Consider the following 25,326-nt stretch of genomic DNA (forward strand, 5'->3'; position numbering starts at 1 on the left):
TTTTTATATATTTATATATTATATTTATATATATTTCTTTTTTTTTTTTTTTTGAAGCACATTTAGTCCTTTCAAAAACATGAAAACATTTAGTCCAACATAACATCTACTCATCCTCATGTCATTCCAAACCAAACAGCTGTCGGTAGCCATCGACTTCTATTTCACTGGGGAAAAGTACTATAGAAGTCAGCTGTTTGGTTACCCGCTTTCTTCAAAATATCTTCTTTTCCATTCATCAAAAGAAAGAAATTCATAAAGGTGTGGAGTGTTTTTGGGTGAACTGTGTTTTTAAAAAATAATGTGACAGTTGTTTGACATTTGAGTCTAATTCTTACGTACAGGGCTGTGCAGGTCTCTCCAGGCTCAGTGATATTGTTGGAAGACGCTGGCGAGATTGTCTAATGTCTGAATTGATTTAACAGTGTGCGGTTGGAAAGCAGTTCTAGAGCACAGCAGGTTTTCAGGCTTCTAGTGGCTCCACTCCTAATTGCGCTCAGTCAAATGTCTGACTAAGCCTAAATCATCCTCGGTAATCATTTCCTTTGGGATACAGGGCCAAGAGAAGGCCTGTTTCTCATATGCGCTGAATTTTAAGTGCATCAACCGGCCTATGATTTTTTTTTTTTTTTTTTTACATTTGTATTTATAGGCTGTAAAAGATGAACAACATCTTAAAAATCCCATACATTCTGTAAATACAAAACATAGTGAAATATATTGATTAAAAAAGGTCCAAAGTTCTTCACTGTCAGCGTGGGCATATTTAATTAAAAAGAAGAGAGTTACACTACTGTGGCGGGCTTAGGTTCCTGTTGTTGAGTATATTAAAGTAAAGGGTAGGAGACCTGCCTACCTTCCTGGGAAAGTGTGCAAACCAATAATGTGTTGCTTTACCTCCTGCTGCATGAGTGATTTGGGAGATTCCTGTGCTAGAGTGACGCGTCAGGGCCCTAGAGTGCTTTGATGGCCCTTGGCTACTCCGTAACGCAGTACGATACACTCTTATACTTTGGTGCTGTGTCATTTGTGATTGTGATTTGGCTTTGATAGAGGACAGTGAGATTTTGGCATTTCTGACATGAAGTGAGGGCCAACTGAAGATCTGACGGGGTGATATCAAAAGCCTTTGGAAGATGCCAGAGACCAAACAAAATAGAAACATAACACGGGGGAAAAAGTGCATTAAACAACTGTTGAGCTCTGACTCTTAATACACAGAACAACACAGGCTGCACAAGTGAAAAATAAAGCTATTGTTTAGAGGTCTTCATATCTGTTCTGATTCAACTTCCTGATCCGTTTTCTTTTTTTCTCTGTCAGCATGTTAAATACAAATGGTAATGGATAATGTCACATGAATTATAACATTTTATTTATAAAGATGTTGATATGATTATAAAAGACTTTTAGATGGTTCCAAACTCATTTTCAGTTGTCAACACCATCAACCAGAAACATAATTTCAACGCGTCTCTAGTATTGCTAATAATGAACACTACATGAAATATCTAAATATCCCAAATAATATATTTAAAGTGTTTGTCACAGCTGAAAAAAGGTACAAAATAAATATGTATATAATAATGTATATAATAATGTTTTTATATTTATATGTAATGAAGTTTGATTCCCAAGACTCATTATGCTGCTTCGACACTAGGATTTTGTCTCGTGTATGAGTGAAATGGAGCTTGCCAGGACATATGGATACACTTACTCATAAACAGAGTGCAGAAGACTATCTGTAAATGGTCTAGATTTTGTATATGCATCATTATTTTTCTCTGCTTTCGGTGCACAAGACTGCACAGCTTCTTAACTTTTAAATAAGCGCAGTAAAATAATAACAGATAATCTGCATGAATCACACTAATACACCCCAGTTATGTGTGTGTGTGGGAAAAAATGGAAGAGAAAGAGAGACTGTTAGAGTGTGTGAGGAAGGGCTGATCTCACCGTGACCCTACAGGGCATCAGAACACTGTGAGTAGAATTCACACCAGCTAAACAGCAAACACAGGCTGTGAGAACCCATCTCTCACTGTACAGGATGAATTCTTCACCTGTAGAATATACCCGCCATGACAAGCAGCTGTCAATTGAAACGTCGCCCTTACATTCCTTTCAGAATGTTTACACCGTACCAGCAACAATATACACTGGATTCGTGGAAACCTGAGAAACGGTAAATCAGTGCATGCGAGTCAACGTGGGAGCAATTTTTACAAAAGCATGTTATAAACAACAAACACTTTGGATGTTATTTTTATTTTGAAATATCACTAAGGGTACAGGTCAGGAAAAACAATGACATTCCAGCGAAGGTCACATATGTGCTTTCACGCCAGGAGAAACATCCCAAACACAATCAGCGATGAGTACACTAGTCCTCCATGCCTGATGCGGCACAGACGACTGGAAATGCCAGGAATGCTAGACTCCAGCCCCATGGGAGACCATGTTCCACTTATTGGCTACCAGTGTCCGCATCCACAGGAACAATGTCCAAGATGAGTTCCCACACAATAGGAAACAGGACATTTATGATGCAGATACGGTGAAAAAATAAAAGAGGTCTCATTCCCGGGCCATGGAGCTCCCCGTATCTCCGTCTGACACCACGGGATCGGGCTTTTCAGACAGACACCTCCACATTTTTGAGAGGTGGACATGGAGAGGGTTTAAAGGGAGACTCCTCCTGTCCCATTTGGTTGATTTAAATGGTATGTTATTAGCTTTCCCAGGCATTGTCTCTCAAATGTGGTCACTTTCTCTGCACGAATGCCTGCATCGCTACTGATCGCCAGTCTCAATAAAACAAGGGTTCATGTTGTAATATAGCAGCAATTCCACAAAGGACAGACTTAAGACAGTTGCATGTCATATTTGTAAATCTTTCGATTGATATTCGGTAATAAATAGGCTCTCTATTGACATTTATCCAAAAGTGTTAACTAATGCAGCTTAGAAATCGATATTTTGTGAGATGCAGTGCAATGCAAACAGATCACTTACTTGAGAATGACTGCATTTCTGGGTCATACTCCAAACATGCTGTGTTTGCAATGCAGAAAACCATGGTAATCCAAACGCACAGCTGCACTGACATATCAGTTGCATTGTGTGTTAAGACACAAAGTTTGACATTTGTTTTAAAGGGATAGTTCACACACACACAAAAAAAAAAAAAAAAAAATTATAATAATAATAATAATAATACTAAAATCCTTATGACTTTTCTGTGGCACACAAAAGTAGTAATTTTGACATTTAAATATATATATTTTTTAAAATTAATACAATGAAAGAAAAGCGGATAGCGTTTTGTTCTTTGGTAAATTCCTATAAGAACAAAAATATCATAGGGCCTGACAATATTGCATTTTATAACCAACAGAATAATAAATAAAACCAGCCACAACCTTTAGAAAATTAGGTCCTTTTAATGAAACCATTAATTCACATTTATTAAAATAAAAAAAAAAAAAAAAAATACTCTGATTAAAATTTATTAACACTAGACACAAATTTGCTTGTTTTGTTTTAAAAGATTGATTATTTAGTGTCAAGCTAACTAAAATGTAATTTAGCATCATCTGTAATATTTTTTAATATGACCAATTATAGTGATTCACTTTGCACAAATACTCATTTGTTAAATAGGATTAAGAGATTAAAGGAGATTTTCATTTTGTTATTTTTTTATTTATTTTTTTTGTTTTAAGAATGTTGTTTACATTTCCCATGCATCTTTATGTTAGCGATCAACAATCATTATCATTTATATCCGATGATATTTAAAGTTTAACAAAATCAAAATCTGAACTGAAAAATAAGTACACCCTTGGGAATGTGTAGCTCCAGTTGGGATTCCCTGCTGTTAAATGATCCGTTTCATAGGAATGATTTGGTGTAGATTGCCACCTTCTGGTAGCTAATAAGTGCTGCAGCGAGAGAAAGGGAGATGCCAGCGCATTGCAAAGTACACACCTGCAACAAGGACAAATGAACCCAGGAAAAATTAAGCAGAAGTTAACTTACTAGGGCACACAACTGTGCATTAACTGCTTATTTATTCTAATAATATTTGTGTGTAATTTCTAAAAGAACTAACTAAAAGAAAAAAGCACACCCTTTTTGTACCCGCTTTGAACTGTTATTTTAGCCTCGATTTTGTCAGGCGATGATCCTTGCTAATTAAGTTATGCACCGTTTTCCTTTTTAGACATCCTTTGATACTCGTCATTCACTCGGGCCGCTAGTTAGCGCCGGTAACTCTAATCAGCTGAATATATCTGTCCTCTTGGCATAGCCTTTGTGCTTGAACCCCACATTCTAATTAGAACCATCTTCCACTTCTCTTTGGAGTTTTCTTTAAATAACGAGGGGGAAAACAGCCATTTAACAAGTGTGCAGCATTCTCCAGATCTCTGGAAGTTTACCCACATCTGCACCGCTCCCTAACCCTCGCAATAGAGCGGGTCAACCCAGAGGGTTAGGGGTCAGCACTTATCCTATTGTGCGGCAGAGCCAACATGAACCTCGGTGCGACACCGTAGGAGCGGGGCGGTTCAGGTTCAGGAATGAGAAATGAACAAGAGCGCTTCTTCGACACGGTTTGCCACTCTGAACGCTGAAAGGAGGAATTCTAATTAGGAGGAAAACGTATAGTCGCGAGGCTTTGTCGGCCTTTTATGCGTTATCAATGACGGGGAACAAAACAAGAAAACAAGCAGAGGCCGGGTCTTCGCAGGTGCGCAAAGACCGGATGAAAGGTACGCCGGGGATCGTCAGCAGGAAGAGGTCGGGAACATCACAACGGGGCTGGTTAAACAAGGAGCGGGTCAGGCCAAGGGTCTGCTCGATTATCTTAAAACGCCTCTCTCCTACTCGCGCTCATCAGCGAACGCCCCGGCCTCTCTAATTAACCTGATTCCCACAATCCACTGCCCTGTGACCACCCTTGCTGCTGAAAAATGGGCAGCATAGGTGACAGAACACTGCCCGAGCCAAAGGAGTGCCAAAGAATGTATTCTTCTAATGGCTCTGAATAGCAGCAAAACAGGCAGATCAGCATAATGGTCATGCACCCCTCCCACACATTCAGTCACACACTCTCTCCCCTCCTCCTCCTCCTCATCCAAACCTTGATTAACCTCCTCTTTCCCTCCCATGCACATTCACACAGGCACAATGTGCCTCAGAGGCCCTGACAGATGGGGCCAGGGCTGTTTCATGGGGGTTTCTCTGTGCAAACGGCAGCCTGGTTTGGTACTGTGTTGTCAGGCCAATGAATTGATTCCGACCACTATAGAAGATTCTCTCTGCCAGAGCGTCACAATGGCGACGAGTGTGGGGAGCTGGGAGCAAGCTTGTGGAGGCATGGAGCCCTCACTCATGAATGATGGCCCTGCGAATGGCGCTCCTTTTATTGGCATTCATACCTACTTCGCTCTCATGCCGCCCATTTAAAAACACGGAGAGCGATAGTCCGATTCCGCTACAGCAAAGCGGATCTCTTCTGGCTCAGATGTTCCTCAACCCGCCACAGGCTTCGTGTTGGTGTCAGCTTTATAAATCAAAGGCCATTTTGGTGACTTTTCGCCATCCGAGTCCTTAAATTAATCTGGGTGCTACGCCCACTGTGACCTCTGTGGCGACCCCAGACAACAGAGCAGGAGCTGAGGACAATCCTTCCTCAGACCGGACAACGGGACCATCACACTCCTGTCTCATTCCATCAGTGTCAGCCACCACAACCTGGTTAATGTTTCACCAGCCCTCCATTTGTGGAAAAATAAAAGGAGAGGAGAGCAGGGGAGGGTTGGTTAATCACGGGGAAAATGGAAGGCAATCGATCGACAAACAAACAGGCTGGAGGGACAATGCAAAGAGACTGAGGAGATTCTTTCCTCTGTGTATCTGCAGCACATTAATTTATCACAGTCCATTAGAACTGCAGCAAAGCATGAGGGCGCTGGATGCTAAATGGCCTGTGGACAAACCGCATGCAAGGAAATTAATCAGTTGAATTCATTAATGAAATAGTTCATCAAAATTGAACATTAAGTCACTTACACAACTTCACGTTCATTTAAACCAAAAAGTAGAAATGCTCTGTTCCTTTTGTTTTTTTTTTCATTCAGCTGAACTTAAAACTTCAAAAAGTAAGCAAAAAGCACCATAAAAGTGACTCAAACATCTCTTCACAAGTCTTCAGAATCCAAATGACAGCTTAAATGTGTGAGGAACAGACTGTAAACTGTTCGCATTCAGTCAAATTCCTCAATGAATCATTCAGACTAGTTTCGTGAACTATATTAAAGATCAGTCAAAAGTATGGTTTGAGGATGAGTTGAAGAATTTTAGTAGTCAACCACTTAACTCATTCGGTTCCTCAGGAAATTGACAAAGGTGATGTTAGAAGACTAGAAATATAACACGCAAGTCATATGCACTACTTTTATGACAAATGTAAGGCGCTTTTATGTAATTTCAGAGCTTGACAACCCAGTCTTCAATCACTTTCATTATGCTAACTGTCAATTATATAATGACAAAAAAAGTATAAGTTTTAGTATAACATGGTGAGCAAATGATGGTTTTGCATTCAGTTGAGAACTTTCCTGTCCATTTTGGAATAACATCATGAGACGAAAAAAGCCTCACGTGGAACTTTTATAAAAGATGCCTCTGCTCTATTGGTTCAAAAACGTAATTTGAATCTTTTATGCTTGGCAACAGTTTGTCGACAGTGTGACCGCAAATGATTCATAGACATAACGGAATTCGTTTTTGTTTCGCTGTTCTCCATATTAAGTGGTCCCATCAGGACACCATGGACTACGCATTGTGACCGAAGACCAACCCACAGAGTTTCACATTCTGTCACCCAGAACTGTACTCCTCACAGCGTGTTAGCATACACAAAAGGGAATCTGAAGAACCTACAGGTAGGGCATGGCTAACCAAAGGGCGACACACATACATAACCAACTGACAAGACGCTGTATTTGCTCGGCTCGCTCTCTTTTGTACCTCTGGAGTCTGCATAGCAATGGCAAGTACATTTACATGCTTTAGAATGCGTTGGGGAGAAGGCCGCGGTGTGTATTGTTGAGTGGCCAGGTCCAAAAAGAAAGAGCACACGGTGGAGAAAACAGGGAGCTGACAAAAGACTTGAATGAGAATCAATTAATTTTCATTTAGCGCAACAATCAAAGGGCTGGCATTAGCATGTGTGAGGCTCATTTGATGGTGGCAGGAGGCAAGGCGGGAGAGCTCAGGCCCACATTAAGGTAATGACAGGGTCAGGCCTGCCCGGCCTCTCTTCCATTAGCACCCCAGTGTTCTCAAGCGTAATCACAAAACCCCAGTGTGGCAGGGCAGATGATTAACCATTAGCAGATTCCAGTGCCACTGAAGTCATTGTGTACATGACAGGGAAAATGAATATACGGGTACGATTCCGCGGGATTACATACTGCGTAAGACACTTGCAGTGTTTGAGAGATTAGCTATGTATGCATTAGAGCATTTTGGAGTACAGTTTTGTACATGTACATGTTGTGCATGTTTTTTTTGAGGTTTGCAAGTGGAATCAGATTTCGCCTTAAATGCAATACCTTACAGTTACGTGCAATCAGATTGTTTTTTCATGTTTCTTTTTAGAGCATTCACTTGTTTTGGTATGTGCTATAGTAACAACACAAATTTGCACAGAATCCCCAAATCTTAGCAATAGAGTGCCTCAGAAATTATATCCAACCCAAAAATAATAATTTAAGATTTTCCTAGAGAGCATCAATTTATGAATAAAATAAGGCCAGTGGTAAGCATATTTTGGCAACACTTCAATGAATACAACATTTAGGGTGCAAGTGTGTGCAATTTACATTGCACATCAAGTATTGTTCAATTATGTTCAGCACAAACCTTTTAATAACAAATTCAAAAACCCCATGGATCTCATTGGAAAGTACGAATCTATTAGTCTTACACATCTTGACGTCATCTCTGCAGCACTCTGTGGAAGTTATGCCACTAAGGACAGAATTCATTCTAAACATTTATTGGTAACACTTTACAATGAGTTTAGTTAACACTAGTCTACAACATTAGTAAACATGGACTAAGAATGAACATGACCTCTACAGCATTCATTAATCTTAGTTTATGTTAATTTCAGCATTTACTAATGCATAATTAAAATCGCAAGTTGTTTTCAGTAACATTATTCCACTTTGAACTAACATGAATAAACAATGAATAACTGTACTTCCATTAACTTACAATAACAAAGATTAATAAATAGTGTAATAAAAGCATTGTTTGTTCATGTTAGTTAAAACATTAACTAATGTTAACAAATGACACCTTACTGAAAAGGTGTTACCCATTTAAAAATCACAGAACAACATAAAAATAAATACATATTAAAAAGATTGTTCATAGCAGGACTGTAAAAACTGAATTTTATTTACTGCATGTCCAAACTACAAAATTGTAACTCAAAATGATTTGACTATTTTAGTATTTTTTTTCAAAAATTATTAAATAATTAATTTGTTTAAGAGTTGCTACATCACTAGCAATTCTTAAATTCTTATAAAAAAGTAAACTGTTTAATTATTTTTTTGTTATTATTTAATTAATATTAAAAGACCTAATACTAGACATTTTTATACGGTTTTGTTATTTTGAATGAAGAAGTGGTATTCATTTTCAAATTGGATAATCCAGTGAATGTAAAATCTAAGAAAACCTATGTGCCTTAGGGGTCAACCACTGTGGCGATGGGTGCACTTATCCACGTGTGTGTGTGTGTGTGTGTGTGTGTGTGTGTCACAGACAGGTGAAATGGGGCGGAAAGTATTTGTGAAGAAAGAGTGTAAAGAAGAGTGTGGTTACGATTGCAGACAGGGTCACATCTGTGACACTCCAGACACAGAACTCTAAAGAAGTAAAAGTGTGCAGACATGCCATATTGTGAAAAGCAGCCAGCCAGCTGTTTTGGATTTCTGTCAATTAAATGGGAATGTATTTCATTCCTCACAGGGCCAGGGACAGCTTTATAGGCCCAACAAGACAGGGAGCTTTAAAGAGGATGGGTCACCTCACGTTCAGCAGTAAATCAGTACCCTTATAATATTTGTATTTTTTCTAAACAGCTGACCTCTGAGTGATATAATGACAAGATTGGGATGTGTAGTGCTTTGTCTATTTAAAAAGCAAATGAAAATAGTTCAGGCATAAAGAAGGCTGAATTATTTCCATTGTTATGTAAACCAAAATGTAGAAAGCAAAGTGTCGTTTAGAATTTTTTATTTTAATTAGATGTTCCTTTGCACTACAAAAGCAAACGCTTTCAGTTAGGGAAACCATTGACAAAGTCAACTATTACCGGTCACTTAAACTCATATAGTGACAAAATACTAAGTGTACTTTCAAACAATTGACAGACATTAATGAAAATATAGGGCTAGGTACTGATACAGTTTTCATCATTAAATTTCAAGGAACATCCTTTAAGTTCACAAGCTCTTCATCCGATTTTGATGCATTCTGAAATTGCAATTTCAAAAACACTCTCCAAAATAAAGTAAGAATACATTAAGTGATAAAATAGTAATAAAAAACAAAAAGTAATAAAATGGCTGTCACTAGGGTGGTAACTTTTTTAGGTACAAGTTTGAACCTAAAATATCCAATTTGGTACATAAAAGGTGAATATTACTGCTTAAAGTGTACATATTTGAACCTAATAGGTACAAAAGTGTACATTTTTAAAAGGTACCGTCCCAGTGACAGCTTTTGGAACTTTTTTCTGAGTCTATGTCTAATTAGTCAGCAGGAATTGCCTTCATGCTTTTACTGTAAATGATAGAAAATATTTGATGAATTATTGAAACTTCCAAATGGCTATGATTTTTTTTTTTTAATTATACAGCACAAACCATGGAGTTTAATTGTTATTCAGATACAAAAAGGAACTACTCTGAACCTACTAATTTTCTTACTGAACCAAATAAAAAATATATTTTTTTAACCAGCCCTAATGAAATCTCATCCTAGCGTAGGTATATGGCTTTGACAGACCACAATTCCTAGGGACAATATCTATTTTGGGTTCCATAACTTATAAAGAGCCTGCAGGACTATCTTACAGATTTCCAGACACATGGCAAGGACAATGCAAAAATGGAAAACAGTTCACTTAGTTCCTCTATGGTCATCAGTCAAGAGAACATTTCAAACTGGACAAAAAGGCCAAAAGGAAGCAAAGAGGTGATTTGAAAAAAAAGAATGGGTTAAAAGAGAAGCACTAAAACACCTACTGAGCAAAAGAAAGTAAGAGAGGGTCTCTTTTCATGGGTGTCCACACACTAAAGACAGGCAGCACTTGACAATACTGTACAATGCTGTTTTGCACGATTAAGTGGTGTGGAGGGCAGGGCCGAAGACAAAGCCTCCTGTGGTCTCTCTAGCTGCTGGCCCCAGTGGGTCTCTCTTTCAGCCCATATGTTTCTGCCCACTCACAGACCCCTCACGGGCTTCTCTCAGTCTGCTTCTGCTGTACAGCCTCATGTTCAGCATCTGGACACGAGAGAGGACAGCACTATGGTCACCTCGACGACCAGACCTCTTAGGGTGGGGGTGGCATCTTTAGAAACTGCAATACGATCGGGATAGAGTGCAGTGAAGACAGGATCTTTGATCAGTCCTATTCGATAATAGACCACACTGAAATTTTTTGTACTGTAAAAATGTATAAACAAGAAATGCTACATAAAGTTTATGCAGCTTGAGTGGTGTTGTTGACAGAAAATAAAGCAAAAGTTTACCAAATCTTTTATTAATTGTTCATTGTTGTATTAAGTAATCTGTAAACACAATATTACATTAGATTAGACTCTATTGGACATTACATTGCGCTTTTTCATGTCAAACCCAACGGTATCAAACTTCAAAATTACCTCAAGATTATTATTCCGCAATCTTTCAATTTTGTATTCTGTACACTGTTTTCACTGTTACACTGATGTTTTCTATTTTGCCAGTTTGTAAATACACAAAAAAATCCTTTTTGTTCTTCGTAGAAAATAAAGCAAGGCAACAGATCTGAAAGTTTCCACAGTCGTAAATACATTTAGTTACTAAGTGTGTGTATTCTGTGACTGATGGACATTGTGTTTGTGACAGTGATGGACTGTCAGGATGCTGCCAGAAGAGAGGACCTGCCTTAACTTCTTTAACACATGGACACAAAAGAACCAAAGAGACAGAAAGAGGGAAGAGAAAAAAAGGAGATGGGGGGAGTGCAGGGATGAAGGAGAAGAAGAATCACTTCTTAACAAGTGTTTACTCTCATTCTGTTCCTGAGCTGCAGAGCAGTAACCAACCATGGAGAAAGGCAGCTCCTGATCCAGGAAGAAATCTCAAAGCCCTTGAGGTCAGGGGTCACTAACTCTGCCATTGTTCATGACAGGGCAAGCACACTCCAGCTTTTCTCCAGCTTTCAAAGGCCTGGGTTGGGGGAGCAAAGATATGCCAGGAACAACTGGGTCAGGACCAGGGGCTTTGTGGCTACTAGGGAAGAAAGAATCAGTCAGAAAAGGTTAAATGAAGAGCGAAAGGACCCTTCTGTCCAATTATGGAGGGACAAACGCTCTCTGTGACCCACTAGGGTCAAAGTTCACTGCAGCCTTTGGCAGCGGCACACTCGTGCCCTTTGTACCTCAGATAAGATGAACCTCCACTGTGTTTATTTATGTCACTCGCTGCCCAATTTTAGGGATATAAATATTCCAAACATGAAAGCTGCCACTTAGCAGTATAATTTTATTGGTCACCAAACTAGGTGGGTCAAGCCGGTCTTCGTAGTAGACATACCAAACACCACTTTAAACACTCTAAAGCGAATTCCTTTTTAATTTGATGGCTTACTGGACGAAAAATGAACAAGGACATCTTGACTTTCAAACACTGTTTCCAAACTTTGAAAAAAAGCTTTGAAAAAAGGGGCTTCTTTGAGAATCAGAACAGCAAATAGTCTGACTGCTTAGATTCAGATTCCGTACGATCTAAAGAGGCACAAAGACCACTCTGAGACCCAGACTCTTTCATGTCCACTGCAAGTGGATAAAAAATTGCAAGCCTAGCAAATAAAAAAAGAGAAACTCTTGATGAGTGGCCTCCTTCCGCCCCTCCCACTCCAGGGTCTTTGAGGTAGGCCTCCTCTCAAGCCCACAACTATTGCAGGCCAGACCTGCACTTGTCGGCTAATACCTGTCCTACACAAAGGGCATTGCGGAGTAGCACAGTGAGTGTCTTGGGCCAGCCAGGGTGGATTAGGCCACCGAAGGTATTTCCTCCCGACTTGGGTTCCACAAGATTAGCTGCTAGAATTAATCACCTGCTTGTTAGGTTAACAAGAAAGGTGCAATCATGTTACAGTTCTTAACCCTGCCTTCCTTCATCTCCATGATGGGCCCTTGACTCTGAAAGCACCTGTACTACTACAAATTTGAGTTGGGCAAGCTGTCTGAGTGCTGCGTGCTCTTGTCATTATCTCGGTAGTGATGGGGACAGGGTGAGGTGGTGGCAGTTTATTAAGCCCTCTGATGGGTTTAACCACTCTCTAGATCAAGGCAATGGATCTAAAGTCACATTCCTATGGCTCTTTTAAGTTCTCAGACAGTGCATTCTTGAAGTTCATCAAAAAATTCAGGATTAGACACGGAGACGGGGTACCACTTAGACTAGCACTTGAAGGTCTCACATTAATATTCTGAACCTGACTCTCAGACTTCAATGCAATGAAATTAGTTTTCCGCTATTCTGGAATGTAATACCCTATTTTTCCAGTCATGTTCCTTACATTGAATGTATTCTTAAAGTTTTCTTCCTAGCACCACACTTTACACTGATACATTTATTTCAAAAAGTCAAATGTGCTGCGCAACACCCCTCATTTATGTGAAAAGCAAGAACATAAAACAGGAAGACTTAAAGGTTCATCAGGCTTTCCTTGAGAAATCCATTCTCCATGCATGCACCCGAGTTGCTTGCATTAGAGCCCAGAAGCAAGCCAGGCGTGCTGGGGAGGAAAGAGCTGATGTAAGGGGGTGGTATGGTGGATTTTCCTCTCCCTTGGACTCCTCTCTGCAGGCATCCTCCATCCTTCATGAGCTGCCCTAAGCCTGTTGGACACACATCAGGGTTACTGTGAGCAAACCTAGCTAGAGCATGCCAGGCTTAGCTTTTCTTACCAGATGACCTTTAATCATGGGATCAGGAGCCATGCATGCAGCTGAACATATCCAGGATACTGATAACACTCAAGGTCACACTTTCACAGTCGGGTCGCCGTCACATGGAGCCAGGTCCGATTTATATGATGGCGTGCTTTACACAGTCAGAGTCCCACGTCTCGGTCAGTTACAAGATTTAGCTATGTTAAACTGGTGTGAGGAGTCCGTAATCAATGTCACTATGGTTTAAGCATGTCAGTCTTTACATTGCACAAGACTTTGATACTCCTTTCACTCCAGTTTTACCTCACAGAATCTCATTTACATGCCTACCAACAATTCACCAAAGACCTACAACGTGAGACCTTGGCAGGTCTGCAAGATTTGCTTTGATGTCTGTTGTTTTATCAATGAAACTCTGTCTAGCTTGGGAACAGGTGCAACAAGTGTGAAGGTTACTTCACTGTTGTACCCATTCAAGACATAAGGCATGGGAGAGGGGCCTCGCTGTGTGGTAAATAAACAGTTGATCTAACAAACACTTGAAAAGATCAAAAAGGTGCTCAGTGCTCTTCAGCATCTTGAGATTCCCAGCATGGTGTCCGTACAGCACACAAACGACTGATTAGCACAGCGGCATCTATCTTGCGGACTGTTTTAAGACGCGGTGTGGGCTGACACCAGACTATGCGGAGCTCCCAGGGTGCGAATGGGGGGGGATTTCTCTGAGGTGCTGTCAGGGGTACTGAAAGGCCTCTCTGTCAGCCAGAGGCAGCAGGGAGCCCGAATGAGTTGACCGAATCATTGCTCAGCCCCATGGCCTCACTCTGAACAGCAGTTTGTCTTGTGCTGGCATAGACTGGCTTTCCCAGTGCACGGGTTCCTCATTTCGCCTGGGATAAGGGACAACCCTCAACCCTTGCCTTTTCGGCACACAACATATGCAAACTCTCGAATGGTCTTGCTTGCCATCTCCCTTACTTTTTTCCTTCTTATTTCTCATCCACCTCCCCCGACAAACCCTCCCTCTTACTCATACCACCAGCAAGGCGTGCCCTCGTTTCTGCTTCCCACTCTTAGGCAGAAGAGGAGAAGGATGAAGAGCCAGGGTCTTTTCATCAAGAACAATCTGCCAGGGAGCTGGAAAATGAGCGGGCACTCAATTAAGAGCTGCCCATTGAGGCGGTGGAGTGAGTCTGAATGAGGGCCCCTCCAAAGGAATGAAGTCCAATGAATAGATTGTGGGGCTTCATGAAATATTAAAGAGTGGACGGATTTCCCACAATATTTGTACACCTCTCTTTGTGGGGATTTCTCCCTCCATTGAGCCTGAAACTGTTAACACATCCGCTCAGAAACACGGTTCAGCCACTGTGCTAAAGGACCTGGGGGCCCAGCATCAAACACTACCCTTCTCTCTCTCGCCCTCGCTCTCTGCAGTACTGCTCATGCATAGCTTTCCTCACAGTGAGAGAAACCGTGATCTATTCATGAAGGGGATTACAGCAGTTTTAATGACCACCTGGCCTTTCTGCTGCTCTGCATTGAGAGAGTGTAAAACTCTCTGCCGGGTTCTCACTTCCTACGGCGCTTCACTGACTGCACATGTGGGTCATGCTTTCCAACCATAATCCAACCATAATGTTAGCCTTTCCCATAATTACACGCATATAGCATTCATACTTGCTGACCACCAGTTTCTTTAAGATCCACAAAGGCAAAGTAAAGAAACAAACTTGCTTGTGCCTGTGCTTTGACAGTAATGTTTTACACACTCCACTTTTTGTTGTCTCGCTTTCTCGCTCTTTCTCGCTCTCTTTTATTCACCTCACCTCCCTGTTCTCTTTTTCTCTGCTCGCTTTTCCCAGCAGATCAAGTTGAACAGAGGCTCAGACACTGAGGATAAGGAGCTGGTTAAATCTGCCATTAGCATTAGAATGGCTGCATATTCCTGCAGTGAACCAACATTAGTTAATGTCAGAGCTGAAGGGCTGAGGGCAGGCCAAGAAGCATAGCTCTCCTGAGTAAAGTGTGCTTGGTTGTACAGATTGCACCTCTTGTGTTGGGACGGCGTGTGTGGCCCATTTTGTGGTGCCATTAACCAATGCATTACAGTTACAGTGAAATTCTTCAAATGGACACTTGAAGCTAGTTTGGAGACAGCTGTTGACTTCACCTATACAAAAAGGCATTTAGAGTGATACTAGATCCTAGACCCCACTTCATCTCTGGCCCCTGGTTTCTTATTTTGTAAAATCTAAAGAAGTTAAATCTATTTGGATATAAAACATTTTTGTTGTTTTGACAGATATACTACATTTTCCATTTAAATTCTAAATGTATCTGCCAAATTGTTCTTTCACAACTAAACTGAAATGAATGGGCCATTAATAGCATTTTTTTTTTTTAGATTCTTCAGGCTCTGATTATTTTAATTTACATTGTTTAACAACTTTAAAGTGGGGCTGCTTTTATGTATATATGGCATATTTTACTTATCAGACCGGTTCTTTAACATTAGAAAACCTCATTTATCTGATGATACTGGTTTGACCACTACTTATCCTTACTTATTTTACATTTTGCATCTCCATTAAAAAACCCAGAAGTAAATACAATTAAAGTAGATTAATCCAATCAATAAATCAAAGTGTGATTTAAAGAAGCAAAAAATGAAAACTCTGCTCAATATAAGTTTGAGATTTCTTTCCCAGCTCGAAAGCATTTTATAATTCACTTTAGGAGTTGTGTAAACAGAAGCTTAATAACAGGTAGGGGGGCAATTGGATAGTGTTTCTAGCTTGTCGTCCACAACTAAGCACCGACAGTTTGACAGTCTAAACTAGACCCCCGGTCTTCAGTAAAATTAGAGCCGAATATATTTCATGTTTCTTTCACTCTTCATGCTGTCTTTGACAACAGTTTTAGTGTGCCCTTGCAGTAAAGCACCGACCCTTGCAGTAAGATCTCATGTCCAGCGCTCTAGGAGTAGGCTCCACACTGCTGCCAGACAGTGTAGCTGCTGCTGGGGGGCCGCAGTGGAGAGCAACCCCCTCAGTCTGGCCTCCATATGCTGGGGTTCTGGAGCCAGGCTGGGAATGCTCTCCTAGTGCAGCAAGGGCAGTCAGGGGGCAGGGGGCCTCGGCAGGCCCCGCATTGTGACGGGGGACAGGAGCCGAGCTGGGCTCAGCAGGAGAGAGAAGGCTTTTTCTTTAGAGGAGCCAACCGGAGCGTTTTCTCACAACCTGCTTTCTCTTCCTCAGCCTCTCACGTCATTCAGACCTCCGCACTCCCTCTTTCTTGGGCTCCTTACTGGCAGATTGATACATTCGTTGAAATGTGCTCTTTTTGTCATTCTCTGTGAACTGACTTTTTTATAAAACTGCCTCCTCCCCTCAGCACTCACCCATTTCCAACCATTCTCTGGCAAATTAAATCAAACCATGCCTCCCATCTCTCAATCATCTTGTGTGACATCAAAGTCCTTTGCAGAAGTAAGCAGCTCTTTTCCTTTTGACGATCCAGACAAATTTCCCCCGTTTTCTTGCCTCAAATCCGTCTCTTTTCAACTTCCCATATAAAGTTGATCACTCGCATGAATGGCGACTCTGATGGAGTGCCATCTCTATGGGTTTACGCATAAATTCCAGATACTTATGGATGCCACTCCCTTTTTGTTTTTTTGTGGTATCAAAGATGTCTGAGACTGGGTAAGACGGAATGTGAAGATTGTAGGTCAACAGGTCCGAGATCTGTTTCCCTTCCACTCATGTTCACACGAGGGACTGCAGATTAGCATGACGAAGAACATAAAGCATTTCAAAAAGTTGTTGTTTTGTTTGTGTCTCCAAATTGCAGTGAATCATTGGGACTTTTCAGGTCTGCTGAAAGTAGAATGCTTATTTGTGCTCTCAAGACGTAAGTGATTTAATCCCTTGACAGAAAACAAATCTTTCCTGCTTAATTTGAAAATGGAGCATTCAAAGAGTTACAATTATCTTCTCACCCTCTTGTTGTTCCAAACCTGTATGACTATATTTATTCTGTAGACCAGGGTTTTTTTTCATGCTAATTATAGTTTAACATTTTAAAATGATGTTTTTAACACAATACAAATCAATATGATTATTATATGACTCTATATATATTTTGAAGTCATACCACATATTTGTGTGAGGAACTAAAGTTACCGATAGTCTTCCGCTCCAGTGAGCTGTTAAACCACTAAGAGTCTAGAACTAGCTCAGTCCAACTCAAAAAGAAAAAAAAGAGAGAAAAACAGACAGAGAGGCTGCTCATTTTTTGTTCATGTTACAAATCCACCGTTTAGCTTCATAAATCGTGGAATATAGCAAAGTTGGTATAAGCCATTTTTTATACCTTTGCCTTGTTATTGCTGTAATGTAAAATGATCGGTTTTTGAAATCTATTGATAATTTAGCTACTAATATAATGATATGATTATGCCAGTTGAAAGTTAGGATCTATTACAAGCTCAGAAACAGGTTAAATGACTCGAAGAAAGAAAATACACTGACCAAAAAAAAATTTAAATTCAAAAATACTTTTGCTTCAATAGCAGCTGCTCTGATGATTAATCAAACATGTATTATTATACATGTCTGATTATAATACCCCATAATACCTAATGTATCTTTTGATAAATTTCTAAGGCTGAAATGATAGTCTTGTTGAAATACCTGTTGTTAGGAAACTACGAACAACAAAAACTTTGATCTAAGATCAAAAGATTTTCAATATTGTTTTACTAAAGATATTATTTAGAGATACTGAGTGACAAATGATATTTGCATGCATTTTATGTAAGTAGTCTGCTACAATGTTACACTTACACTTTGACTACCAAAAATAAGCAATTTAATTAAATTGCTGATTTATTTTAATTTTGAGCTTGTTCACATTTGAGCTCCATATTTTATGTCTAAACATTTTTTTAAATAAATAATATATTTACAGGGTTAAGATTCCCAGAAAAAACAAGTGTTTTTGTGAGCATTTCAAGCTGGCCCATGCATCTCTGCTGCCCTCTTCTGATCTTTTGAAATGGAAAGTAGTCGACAAGTATAACAGCAGTTACCAGGTTTTCCCAAAAAAACGGGCAACAAAACTTTGGCTTTTATAACAAACTTTACTAAATGCAAACTTTAAGTTAATTGTTAAAGTCCTAAAGGAAATGATTAAGCCAACTTAAAATGTAAACATTTACATTTTGAGAAACTACAAAAATTAACATTGGCTAATGAAACTTTTAGCCTTTTTAAAATGTTTGTTTACAATACACGACCCTTCTAGACATGGAAACCATCTACTATTTGTTGAGATTTTTAAGTTTTGTATGCCCATGCGAAAACTTGTACATACACTAAATAATGTGTTCATGGCATGGAAATGGGGCTATGCTTTCTGCGCTCGGTCCAAAATACATATTTTGTGTAAACACGCTGATGTCAGTCACAAGTCATAAAACTCACACTTCATCTCTGAACTCTGATACTTTGAACTTCCCATTACTAGACCGCACTTCACAAGCCCCGTTCTGGGTCTTTCAAAGAGCTTGTTTAGTATGCAAAGAGCACATGAGCAGGCAGACAAATCAAAACCACATTGTAAAAAGGATGTTTGAAGGGCTTGTAATTTTTCCTTTCCCTCACTACTTCTGCTTTCAGGTCACTGTCAGCTTTGGCACCTTTCCACTGCTTGTCAGTTTTGCCAGCACCTGAGTGTTTCACTCCCTTAATGTTAAATGACATCAGCTTGATATAATGCTCCTATTTAATTTGATCCGGCTGCCAAGATTAGAGGACAGACATTCAATCCATCACGCTGGAGCTAGAGTACAGATATTGTTAGAATGAACTCTCAGACACACTGGCAGGAGTGAAGAAAGAGGAGAAGTGGTTTTATCTGACAATGTAATACTGTAAACAAATAAACTGATTATGGAACTGATGATTACACCACAGTTTCACTCTACAAAAGAGTACAAAACAATATACGCTAAACGAGAATTCCTTTATGTCAAATAATCGAAACCTCCAAAGACTGAACTTTATTTTGCTCTATATTTAAATCATCAATTTGCCAGCCAGTCAGCCTTTCCAAACAAGCTATTATACATATTTGTATATTCTAAATATGTATTCATTAGCACTTGTTATTTATCAAGGAATTAAATTAAACCTTCAAGCTATTTTTTTTTATTACATTGAAAGTTCTCAAAGTGACCACAGAAGGGCAGTGTTTCTGTTCCTTAAAGGTTTACTCCACCCAAAATGAACATTTTGCCACTAATCACCATCTTGTTCCAAACCAATAAAATCTTTGTTCGCCCAAAGAACACAATATAAGACGTTTTGGATGAAACCAATAAGGCTTTTGACTGCCAAACAATTTGCACTGTTTTCTTTAAAATCAAAGGCTAAATACATGTAAAAAAAACAACCTTTTGTTGTGGCTGACACAGAAAAGCATACACAGTTTGCGGCCATCAGATACTCTCCAAAATGGAGCCATGTACAAATTGATAAGTTGTTTTTATTTATTCAAAAAAAAAAAAAAAAAAAAAAAAAAAAAAAAAAAAAAAAAGGATTTTATAGACAAATTTTTTACCTAATGAAAATATTGATATATTTCACAAAATATTCATATACCCACTTTTGATATATCCAGAGGTAATGTCCACTTTGTACACAAACTGTTTGATTAAATCAAATCTTTCTGATAAAATGGTTGACTCAGATCACAAAACTGGTCTGAACTTACTGCAAATCATTTGGATGATGCAGTGAGAGCACTTAACAGCCCACTGGAGGGGAAGATTAATACTGAAAAAGAGATTAAACTTCATTTAGTTTCTCATGCACAGCTATCGTACGACTTGAGAAGGCCTGTGTAATGTGTAAACCTTGACAGACCCTGTCAAGCCCTCGTTCAAGCAGCAAGATTAATCATCTAAAAATTCACCTTTCGGGTTTTCACAGAAGAAGAAGAAAAAAAAAGTGTGCCGAGTGCGACACGAGGTCGAGCGAATTCATCTCATTTTTACGTGAATTATCCGACAAAAACCGCAACGAACCTATTCCACCAGTAGATGGAAGCAAAGAACGTTAAGAGCCGGGCGGTGAACGGCCAGATGCTGTGTTCAGAAGAACACAACGGTGGTTATGTTTAAGATCTTGAACGAAAGGCGTTTTGTTGCTGGGCTCTGAGAACGGCCATGTTTACATTCTGCAGTTCGTAGAAAGCCCTAAAGCGAGCGTGCTCCTTCTGTCACTGCCAGACAGCGTTGAGCTATACAAGTGCACTGTGCGGGTGATATCTGAATTAAAATCCTCATTTTACCTGGCTCTCAGACAGCCAAATTACTGCCTTCCTCGGCAGTGTATAATCTCTGACCGCCTGTCTATCATTCAGAATTCTCAGAACACAATCATCAATAATGACAGCACGGGGAGCGTCCTGAGAGCTTTTCCTCACTGAAAACCACGTTTGGACAATGAAAGCCCGAAATGATTGTGCACTGAATTGAACCTATGGCTGAACTAACCATAGTTCTCTCCCTTTCATTTCTGTCTTTGTTTAGAACTGATGAGCAGGAAGTGTCAGCTCAGTCTGTGAGGTGTTATTTTCTGTATGGGTACTATAAAATGTTTTTAACAATGAACACGCAGAGAGCCCAGGATTTCATTTTCTTTGTTAATGATAAAATAAATCCCTCATAATAGCCTTAAGTGTGTTTTTGTATTTTAAAGTAAATGTGATTAATCATTACAGTGGCATAGCAGAAAAAAAAATAATTGGAATGAAACAGAATCAATAATGAAATAGAATTAGGGAGCAAGTAATTTAGCATCCCTTCCAGTGCTTTTTCTATCAGAATCTTTGTAATAACAGAAAAGCTTATTGCTTTCATAAAGGGCAGGGACAAATAACCACGGTGTGTTCATTTACTCTTTAACTTCCTATTTTTCAGTCGCCGTGAATTGTTTCATTAATCTCCAATGATAATAATGCAATTATGAAAAAAGTAATTATCCATGAACATTAGATTTAGTACAGTCTGTGCTGACTTCAAATACGTCATTCTTTTTGGGACTTGGGATCAAGTGCAGGTTAATGTTTATTATTGTTGTATTTAATGCAATTACTTTGCCAAACCAAAGCTCAAAAATATGGCAAATGAATTACACAATATCAACTTTATATCATTATAATAAAGACTATTGAAAAACATCAGAATGTGATTTTAGTTTTATAAATTGTTAACATTAAGGTCCCGTTGTGGAACTTTCATACGCTAATAGAGTTAGAACAATTATTTTAAAAAACAGTTCATCCTTGGTGTGTCTCAAAAGTTAAAGTGTACAGATCAAAATGTATTTTATTTTATTTTTTATGTATTTATTTTATAAATGAAGGCACGGCATTGCAGTAAATGACGACTTTTGTTTCACCCAAAAATCATATGAACAACAAGTCAGTAGCTACATAATTTCCACGATGCTTGGAATCTTGAAATGTATTTATTTATTATCATTCTAGCACTTTTAAAGTAGCAGTTCACCCAAAAATGAAAAGTCTGTCATTATTTACTCACGCTCATGTCGTTCCAGACCTGTATGACGTATTTCTAACAAACACAAACATTATATTTTAAAAAAATGTTGGTAACTTAAGGGTTTAGGTGTCAATTGCCTTGCATGAACAAAAACCGAAGCAAAACAAAACAACAAACAAACTTATTTTCATGTGAAATTTCCCTTCACAGATGGTAATACGTTTTTTGATTCACTAAAAAGAGACCATATGGTCAAACGCGTTTAAACTCTTTTTATGCCCTCTAAGATTTAACACTTTAAAGCCTGCATTTATATCTGCATCCCAGAACGGTCACCCAGATGACAAAGAGGCAGTCATAAGTCTTTTCCATGCTCTGGTGTGGGTGCACTGAGGGAATGTCTATAACACCTGAATGCGTGCGCTGATTGACAGATTGTGGGGTAGGTGCACTGAAGCTGACGCATGGAAGGTAAAGGAGTGGAATAAAGATAAGAAAAAGGGATTATTAAGAGGGAGGAACATTGCCCCCTTTCCTCTTCTAGACCTTTCTGTGTGCCGAGGTGCTGAGAGGAATAGCTGGCGGCTCGCTGACGCTGAGTAAGGAAATTAGAAGGCAAGGGCAAGAGGTGTAACAGCCGCTTTTTGAGCGCCGGCCATGCTGTGGCACGGGCCCCGGATACAGCTAAAGCATTTTTTACTGCTGAGACATTCAGGGCTGCAGGCGTTGTGGTCTGGCCACTGTGTGTCATTCAGAGTCATGTCATAACTGGCTGCTACTGAAGCTATTCTGATGGACAGAAACGCTTCAAAAAAATCTTGCTTTCCAGTTGGGTAAAAAAAAAAAAAAAAAAAAAAAAAAAAAAAAAAACTTTTAAAACATATTCATAACAATATTAGATACTTGAGAAGCAAAACTGCACAAGACAATGAGACATGTTTGAAACCTTTCGACATACTAAAAGCTTAAAAAACAGTCATTAAGCTACTTCGTCAGAATATTTTGGTTTTTGTTAGTTTATCCCATGTTGTCCTCTCACATCAAACTCCAAAAGTAAAAAGCACTTGATCTGTGCATATTTCTCTCGATTCAGACAAGGATTTTTCTTTCAGTGTAGAAAACAATGTTATGCATATGTTAAGCAAGGGTTAAAGTCGTAACGATGAAGCCTTTCTTTTCGCAAGCTGTTATAATGGACTTGTGTCAATTAGAGATCCATTGGTCACTTTTGACTGAATTGTCGTAATTCTAATAAGCTGTTTAAACTCTCATTCTGATGGCACCCATTCACTGCAGAGGATCCACTGGTTAGCAAGTATTGCTAAATTTTGCTAAAACATTTTTGATGGCTTGAGGTGCGTAACTATTGGCACTCTAGCGATTAACAAACAAAACTATGTGCACCTTGTGGAAGAACATTGTAGCCGGAGCTACTTCTGTCCGTTTATGTCCATCAGTGGTAGTGGACTACTCCACAGCGGTACCTATCCGAACCAGTCTAAATAGTCAAACTTTAAATGCTTATTACAGGTGTACTGTAGTGATTCAAGCCAAAAACACGTTTTGGAAACTGGATTGATGGTGCACTCGCTTTTTATATACGTTTTGTAATTTTTTTTTTTTACACAAAAAAAAGTTACAGACTGCAGCTTTAAGTAGATTTCCAGAAAATTTTAGGTTGTGTGCGAACTGTCAATATGAATGATCAAAAAGTAGACAACTCGATTATAGTCCTTTTCTAAAAACATGTCTGTTTATCTTGATTCTAGAGTTTCGTTATTTTTATTGGAAAACAAAACAAAAATACTAATATCTTTTTTAAGATTTTTGTGCTTAAATGATAAGTACTGACATGATTCACCGTTTCCTCTAGTTTTATAAAAAAAAATAGCAACAGCTGTTTCCTTTATAAGGAGACATATTTGGGCAGTGCACTTTATACGATCACTTCTCTGATTTCTGTCACCGCATGATGCAGCAAATCATCCATCTGCCTTAGAAAAGTCTGAGAAGGACATCTACTTCATCACAGGGCCAGCTAGTGTCAGCAGTAATCAGTCAGAAAAATCATTTCCAGCGGGCCGCGTCTCTGCAATTACCTAATGAAGCGCTACGGCCCATTAGAGGAGTGGGCTGTCTGGAGCGCACAAGTTCCTCTGTCCCATTCTGAACCCGCTGATTTCATTAAACTCTGTCTAGTCATGCTGTTCACCCTTACAGTGATTCATGAATGGGCTAAAGCCAGAAGGCATAAAAGTGCAATGCTAAAGTGGCTTTGAAAATGCTTTACCGTGTTTTTGCTTATTTAACAAGAGTTACAGCAAACAAATGCATTTGAAGAAATTATTTCTGTATGCTAACACTCATGGATCAACGTATTATTTAAGTGACCCTGGTAACACTTTCAAATAGGTAACACTTGTGAACTATTATATATGATTTTTCATTCTTAATATGCTGCTTATTAATAGTTAGTAAGGTAGTTCAGGTGTTGGGTAGGATTAGGAAAACAGAATAAAGCTGGGTACACACTAAAAGTTTTCATAAGATTTTCAAAGGAGGACAAAACACAATTCATAGATTTCACCGTTTTGCTCCTGTATACACAAACAGATTTTCATCTAGGAGGCCCGACGCTCGCGAGACTTGAGAATAAATGGGTTTTCCAGGACACTTTGTATAAACAAATCGACAAGCTGACCCTCAATCTCTGCTGCGTCGTCTCAGCCCAATCGTCTTGTGGTGCAATATAGAAAAATGTGTGTTTAATTAGCGCTAATAATCTAGTAATGTGCGTTCCAATAGGCTAATAATAGGTGTAACCATAAAATAAAGTGTTACCGTGACCCTTTTTGCTCCTTAAATGGACTCGGTGTTGTTCGTCGACCGAAAAAGAAAGACAATAGCAAGTCTTATCTTATCACTAATGAAGACAGTCTCTAAAACACCAGCACTGATAACCTATAGCATTGACGCTGGCTAAACTCACTTGCTGAATCATCCGAAGTGATTCAAAGATCCTTCCCACAGCAAATCATGGTTTATATCTCGTCCCTGTTCCCATACAGCACTATTTGTAATTGTTGAGTCAGACTATCAGAGCGCACATCATGATTTACAAGATTACACTGTATATTAAGCACAACCTTTGTCATAGTAAAACGAACTATTTTTTTTTTCCCTGAGTCAATGCCCGCAGAGGCTATATGTCCACGTCTCCTGAGAGGTTTGCAGAAAGCACAAGGAGAAGAGTAGACATGATTTAGAGCTCAGATCACTTTTATGGGGCAATTTATTAGCGGAGTGTTCAAACCGGCAGAACGTGTGCACTCAATTAGGAAATGAGTCCGCTGGGGCCACTCCACTCTCTCACGCCACTGTAAATTAGCTCTAATCAAAACGTCCCCCCCCCCCACCGCTGATAGCGCGCTGAAAAATGGTGCACTTTCAGAAACATAGAAGCATAAGCACAGCAGGTTTTCAGAAACTAAT

The sequence above is a fragment of the Puntigrus tetrazona genome, chromosome 23 (assembly GCF_018831695.1).
Source record: "Puntigrus tetrazona isolate hp1 chromosome 23, ASM1883169v1, whole genome shotgun sequence".
Classification (NCBI taxonomy): domain Eukaryota; kingdom Metazoa; phylum Chordata; class Actinopteri; order Cypriniformes; family Cyprinidae; genus Puntigrus; species Puntigrus tetrazona.